This window comes from Pristiophorus japonicus, chromosome 6 (assembly GCF_044704955.1).
Source record: "Pristiophorus japonicus isolate sPriJap1 chromosome 6, sPriJap1.hap1, whole genome shotgun sequence".
Classification (NCBI taxonomy): Eukaryota; Metazoa; Chordata; class Chondrichthyes; family Pristiophoridae; genus Pristiophorus; species Pristiophorus japonicus.
In genome coordinates this window covers 221,683,988-221,689,900 of record NC_091982.1, presented here as the reverse complement: position 1 = coordinate 221,689,900, position 5,913 = coordinate 221,683,988, and positions in this window count along the sequence as shown.

Here is a 5,913-nt window from a genome sequence, read left to right as displayed (position 1 = left end):
ACATGTAATTCATGAGAATGTTATGATAGTGGAGAGTTTATCAAAGTTCACAAAATAAGATATGGGATTAATTTTCAATTTAAGCAGGAGTGAGAAACTGTCAGTAACTGATCCCTGGCCAATTTTCCTTCCCGTTGACTTCATATTATCTCCATATTGTTCAAGTATCAGGACATCTAAGAATAGAAGATTAGGAATAGGAGTAGGCCATTCAATTAGATCATGCCTGATATGTACCTCAACTCCATTTACCGGCCTTAGCTCTATATCTCTTGATATCTTTACCTAATGAAAATCTATCAATCTCAGTTTTGAAAGCTCCAATTATACCTGTATCCACAGCCTTTTTGGGGAGTAGAATTCTAGATTTCTACTATCCTTTGTGTATATAAGTGCTTCCAGATTTCCCTCCTGAATGGCCTGGCTCGAATTTTAAGACTATGTCCCCTCCATCTTGATTCCCCCACCAGAGGAAATACTTTCTCTGTATCGACCCTATCGAATCCTTTTAACATTTTAAACACCTCGATTACATCATCCCTCAAACTTCTATACTCAAGGGCAGACAAGACATATTTATGCAAACTGTCCTCATAATTTAAGCCTCTAAGCGCCGATATTATTTTGGTGAATGTACGCTTTACCCACCCCAAGGTCAAAATATCTTTGCTGAGGTATTTACCAAAAACTGAACACAGTTACTTCAAACAAAACAAGAAGTTAGAAAGTGATTTGCACCTTCAAGTTGACCCAAGGTCCTGCCTACACAGTTGCCAGCCAGAAAGCTACGTCAAACTGTAAAATAACCTGTGACGGAGAACATTAATCGGCTTGTTAGAATAATACTTGCACTGATGGTGTGTTCTGACTCACTTCATCTTTTCAGTGGTGTTGGTATTGAAAGGAAATAACAAAGTGTGTCTGTGCATTGATCCAAAATCACTTAACAAAGTCCTCAAATGAAATCGCTACATACTTTGAGCTATAGATGATATTCTATCTGAACTAGTGAAAGTCAAACTGTTCATGGCTGTGGATGCAAAGACTGGATTCTGGCATGTTGTATTATGTGAACAATCGAGTACACTGACCATTTGGACGATACAGATGGTTGTGCATGCCTTTTGGAATCTCTTCAGCAGCTCTCTATGGCCCGAGGAATTTTAGAGAAGTCTTTCTGAGGCACTTGAAAGATTGGCAGGCCATTATAGCAGATGATATTTTAGTCTACAGTGTAGATGATCGGAAACTGATTACCCAGTTGAAGTGGTGCCACAAGGATAAAGGTATAACAGGGGGAAATAAAGAATGAGAAGTGAAATATATGGGCTACAGATTTTCTGAAGATGGACTAAAATGATCCTTCTAAAGATGAAGCTGTGCTTAAAATGCCTTGTCCTACTGACAAACCAAGTATTCAGAAAATTACTGGAATAACTAACTATCTCCATCAATTTGCTCCAAATTATCAGAGGTAATCATTCATCTTTGTGACCTACTGAAGAATGCAGTTGTCTTTTCATGGGACTGTCAACATTAGAAGTGCCTGGAGGAGGTTAAAAAGTTCATCTCTCAAGCACAATCTCTCCTGTTTTGGCTAAATTTCTGGGTCCCTACCATTGAGCTTAAAGACTGGACCCATCCATCCATTGTGTTCTGCCCTAGGGAAGGTCCTACCTCAAATCTCACACTGGAGATCCTGGAGTCATTTACTAGCTAAGAGCTATTGAGGTGGGTTCTTGTTGTCTTCCTCATGGATTTTATCTTCAGAATACCTTTTGCTGGTTGCGGGAGGGGTGGGGAGGGGGGTTGGTGGGGGGTGCTGGTGGGGAGGGGGCTGTCTGCAACAAAGGCTAAAGAGCCTCACCTGCCCTAACGTTGGGTGGTGTGCTATCCGAACCGAGTGGTCACATGTACTCTGCTGGATATAAACCTAATATTCAGAGCTGGCGATGTGGTACCACTCGCTAGGGCTGTGTGGAACATACGGACAGGAGGAGGGTTTTCAGCCAGCTCCACCATTCAATTAGATCATAGCTGATTTGTATCTCAACTCCATCTGGCCACCTTGGTTCCCTAACCCTTAATACACTTGCCTAACAAAAATCTATCAATCTCAGTTTTGAAATTTTCAATTGACCCCCAGCCTCAACAGCCTATGGGAATAATAGGGTGCTTGGGGGAGTTTCAATGCGACCGTGAAAGTTTCGGAGTATATGTGGAGTGGCTAGAAATGTTTTTCACCCAACTAGTATCATTGAAGTCCCTGATGATGAAAACCATAACCGGGTGGTGTTGGAAAGAAAACGAGCTATTTTCCTAACTGAAGCAGGGCCCAAGGTGTATGAAATCCTGAAAAGTTTGCTTGTGCCTGTCAAGCCAAAGGACACATTACTTGAGCAGATTCCAGCAGTATAGTCCTGAGCCCTTGGAAATTGCTGAATGTTATTGTTTCGGAATATGAGATCAGTTAACCGATGAAATTATCAGTGAGTACATTGTGGTATTAAAAAAGTTATCTATTCACTGTAATTTCAGGAACTTTCAGGACCGAGCATTGTGTGACCACTTTGTTTGTGGGATGAAAAATAATGCAATCAGAAGAAAGTTATTGACAACTCCTAACTTGACTTTTGATTTAGCTTGTCAGACAGCTATGTCAATGAACATGGCCGACCAATATTCCCGAGAATTTCGTACCATTTCCAGTCGTAGGACAACCGAGGTGAATCACCTGCAGGTTAAAAGAAAAAGGTCGTTGGGCCCCAAGGTCTCAGCAACTGGCAATGGTAACAGAGCACTGAAGTCATGTTATTGGTGCCTGGGACAACACATTGCTCAAAGTTGTCCATATGTGAAAGCAGAGTGTTTCTTCTGCAGGAACACTGGACATCTTGTAAAGGCATGCCGACTGAAGAGTAAACCAACTTTCAAAGCTATAATTAGAAATCCCCTTAAGCTACATAGCATGGAAGAAAAACAACCGGACGAGGAGGTTTTAGAGCTACACATCATTAGGAACACAAAGTTAACCAACAGTGATTCAAAAAGTATCATCATCCACGTCGATGTTGCAGGAACCATGATAACCATGGAAATCGACACTGGTGCATCCGTGAGTGTAGTACCAGAATCGCTATACCTCAACAAATTACGTGATTTCCCGTTAGAGAAATCCACGTTAGAGCTGCGAGTCTACTCAAGAGAGAATATTTCTGTGGTAGGTCGTATCACCGTACCGGTGAAATCCAAGGATCAATTTCAGAGTTTGCCTCTCTTAGTAGTGGCAGGAGACAAGCCTGCCTTACTCGGAAGAATTTGGTTGGATCACTGAAACTGGATTGGAGTGAGATTTTTCGTGTTGAAACGAGATTTGCATCAAAGGATGATGTCATCAAGAAGTATCCGAAGGTGTTCTGCGAAACAGGCAGTCCAATCCAAGGCATCAAGGAGAGTGTCAGGGCACAGAAGGATGCTAGATCTGTTTACTGCAAGCCACGTCCATACCATATGCACTCAAGCAGAAAGTTGAGAAAGAACTCAAAAGATTAGAGATTGAGAACATTATCTCTATGATAGATCTATGTAATTGGGCTACACCTGTTGTTGGTGTACCTAAGTCCGATGGTAAGGTAAGATTGTGTGGTGATTATAACGTAACCGTAAACCAGGTTCTAGTGGGTAATCTCCCCAATGCATTGCCAAATGCAGAAGATTTGTTTACAACACCGACTCTCCAAGTTGGATCTTACAAATGCCTACTTACAACTTCAACGAGATGAGGAGTCCAAATCATACTTGAATATAAGTGCTCATCAAGGCCTACATTAATTTAATAGGCTTTCATTTGGAATGTCTTCCGCCCCTGCCATATTCCAAGGGGTGATGAACCAGATTTTGCAAGGTATTGAAGGGGTAGTATGTTATTTAGATGACATACTAATTTCAGCACCAAACAGGCAAATTCATAATAACATATTGAATGAAGTCCTCAAACGGCTAGAGAAGCACAGAGTACGAGTGACTGCTCACAAGTGTGAGTTATTTCAAAACTCAGTGGAGTACTTAGGGTACAGAGTGGACAAATATCGTTTACATCCAACCAGGGAAAAGCTGGATGCAATCAGAAATGCACCCACTCCCAAGAATGTCACTGAACTTCGATCATTTTTGGGTCTTTTGAACTATTATGGGATGTTCCTACCAAATTTGGCTGCAGTGTTACATCCACTGAATGAACTATTGAAAAAATACGTCCATTGGAAGTGGTCAGAAGAATGTGATACAACATTCAAGGAGTGTAAAAGCAAGTTGGTAGAGAGCACCATGTTAGTTCACTACGATGTATCTAAGGAGATCAAGTTAGCATGTGACACCTCTCCATTGGGAGAGACCAATTGCTTTTGCTTCACACACTCTCGGTGCCAGTGAGCGTAAATATGTGCAAATCAAAAGGGAAGCATTGGCGTTAAGGGGTCAAGAAGTTCCACAAATACTTGTATGGTCGTAAGTTTACCATCGTTATGGACCATAAGCCTCCATCCAAAGTCCCCAGTTCCAACATTAGTTGCGGCCCGAATGCAGAGATGGGCTTTGATTTTGTCAGCATGTACATATGATATTGAATACAGATGATCAGCTGATCACAGTAATGCTGATATTATGTCTAGATTGCCTTCCCCATCGCAAGTTACACCCAATAGGGAAGAAGTGTTCTATTTTTCATACATTGATGAACTACCAGTCATAGCTGAAGAGATTGGTAGAGCAACCAATCGTGACCCAGTTATGTCAAAGGTATATGATTACATCACAAATGGCTGGCCAAAGCAGGTAGACAAAGATATTAATCCATTCTTCATTCGTAGGAATGAATTATCAGTTGATAAATATTGTATCATGTGGGGTGCAAGAGTGGTTATACCAAATACATTCAGGTCCAAATTATTAGGAGATCTTCATGACCAGCACCTGGGAATGTGCTTCACTAAGAGTTTTGCACACAGTTATTTATGGTGGCCAGGTCTAGATAAAGATATAGAGTGCATCGTCAGTCAATGTATGACATGTCAATCGATAAGCAAGAAAACACCATCAGTGCCATTATAGTCATAGAAATGGCCTCCCAGGGTGTGGCAAAGATTACCTATCGATTTTGCTGAGATAGAAGGACAACAATTGTTCATTGTAATTGACAGCCATTCGAAGTGGGTTGAGATGTTTCCAATGCGGAAAATGACAACAAGTAAAACATTAGACATTTTGCGAAGATTATTTTCTTCATTTGCCCTCCCAGAAGAAATTGTTTCTGATAATGGACCACAATTTTGTTCAGAAGAACTTGCACAGTTCACGAGAAAAAATGGTGTGAAATATACCAAGGTTCCACCATACCACACTGCTTCAAATGGCAGAGTACAAATTGTAAAACATGCCCTCATCAAACAGATGTTGGATTCAAATCCAAAGAAACGACAGTTGTCATTGGACCACAAATTGGCTAATTTTCTAATTACATATCGTAATACTCCTCATACAACTACTGTTAGAACACCAGCAGAGTTGTTTCTCAAACAACAGCCACGAACCAGATTTCCATTGTTGAAACCAAATTTGGCACAGTCCGTAGAAGAGACACAATTAAGACAGAAACAGAATCATGATAGAGGTAGAGTAAAAGAGAGAAGTGTGAAATTAAATCAGCAGGTGAGAGTGAAGAACCATCACCATAAATGGTTAAAGTGGTTACCAGGAAGAGCAGTGAAGATATGTGGTCCTCGCACATATTTGGTTAAGATGTTTGATCATGGACAGGTTAGGTTTGTCACACTGATCATATTTTACCTACAGACGTGGAAGGAGTTGAAGGTTTCAATGATTCTATTATTTCTGACTTATCAGATAGTTTTGATA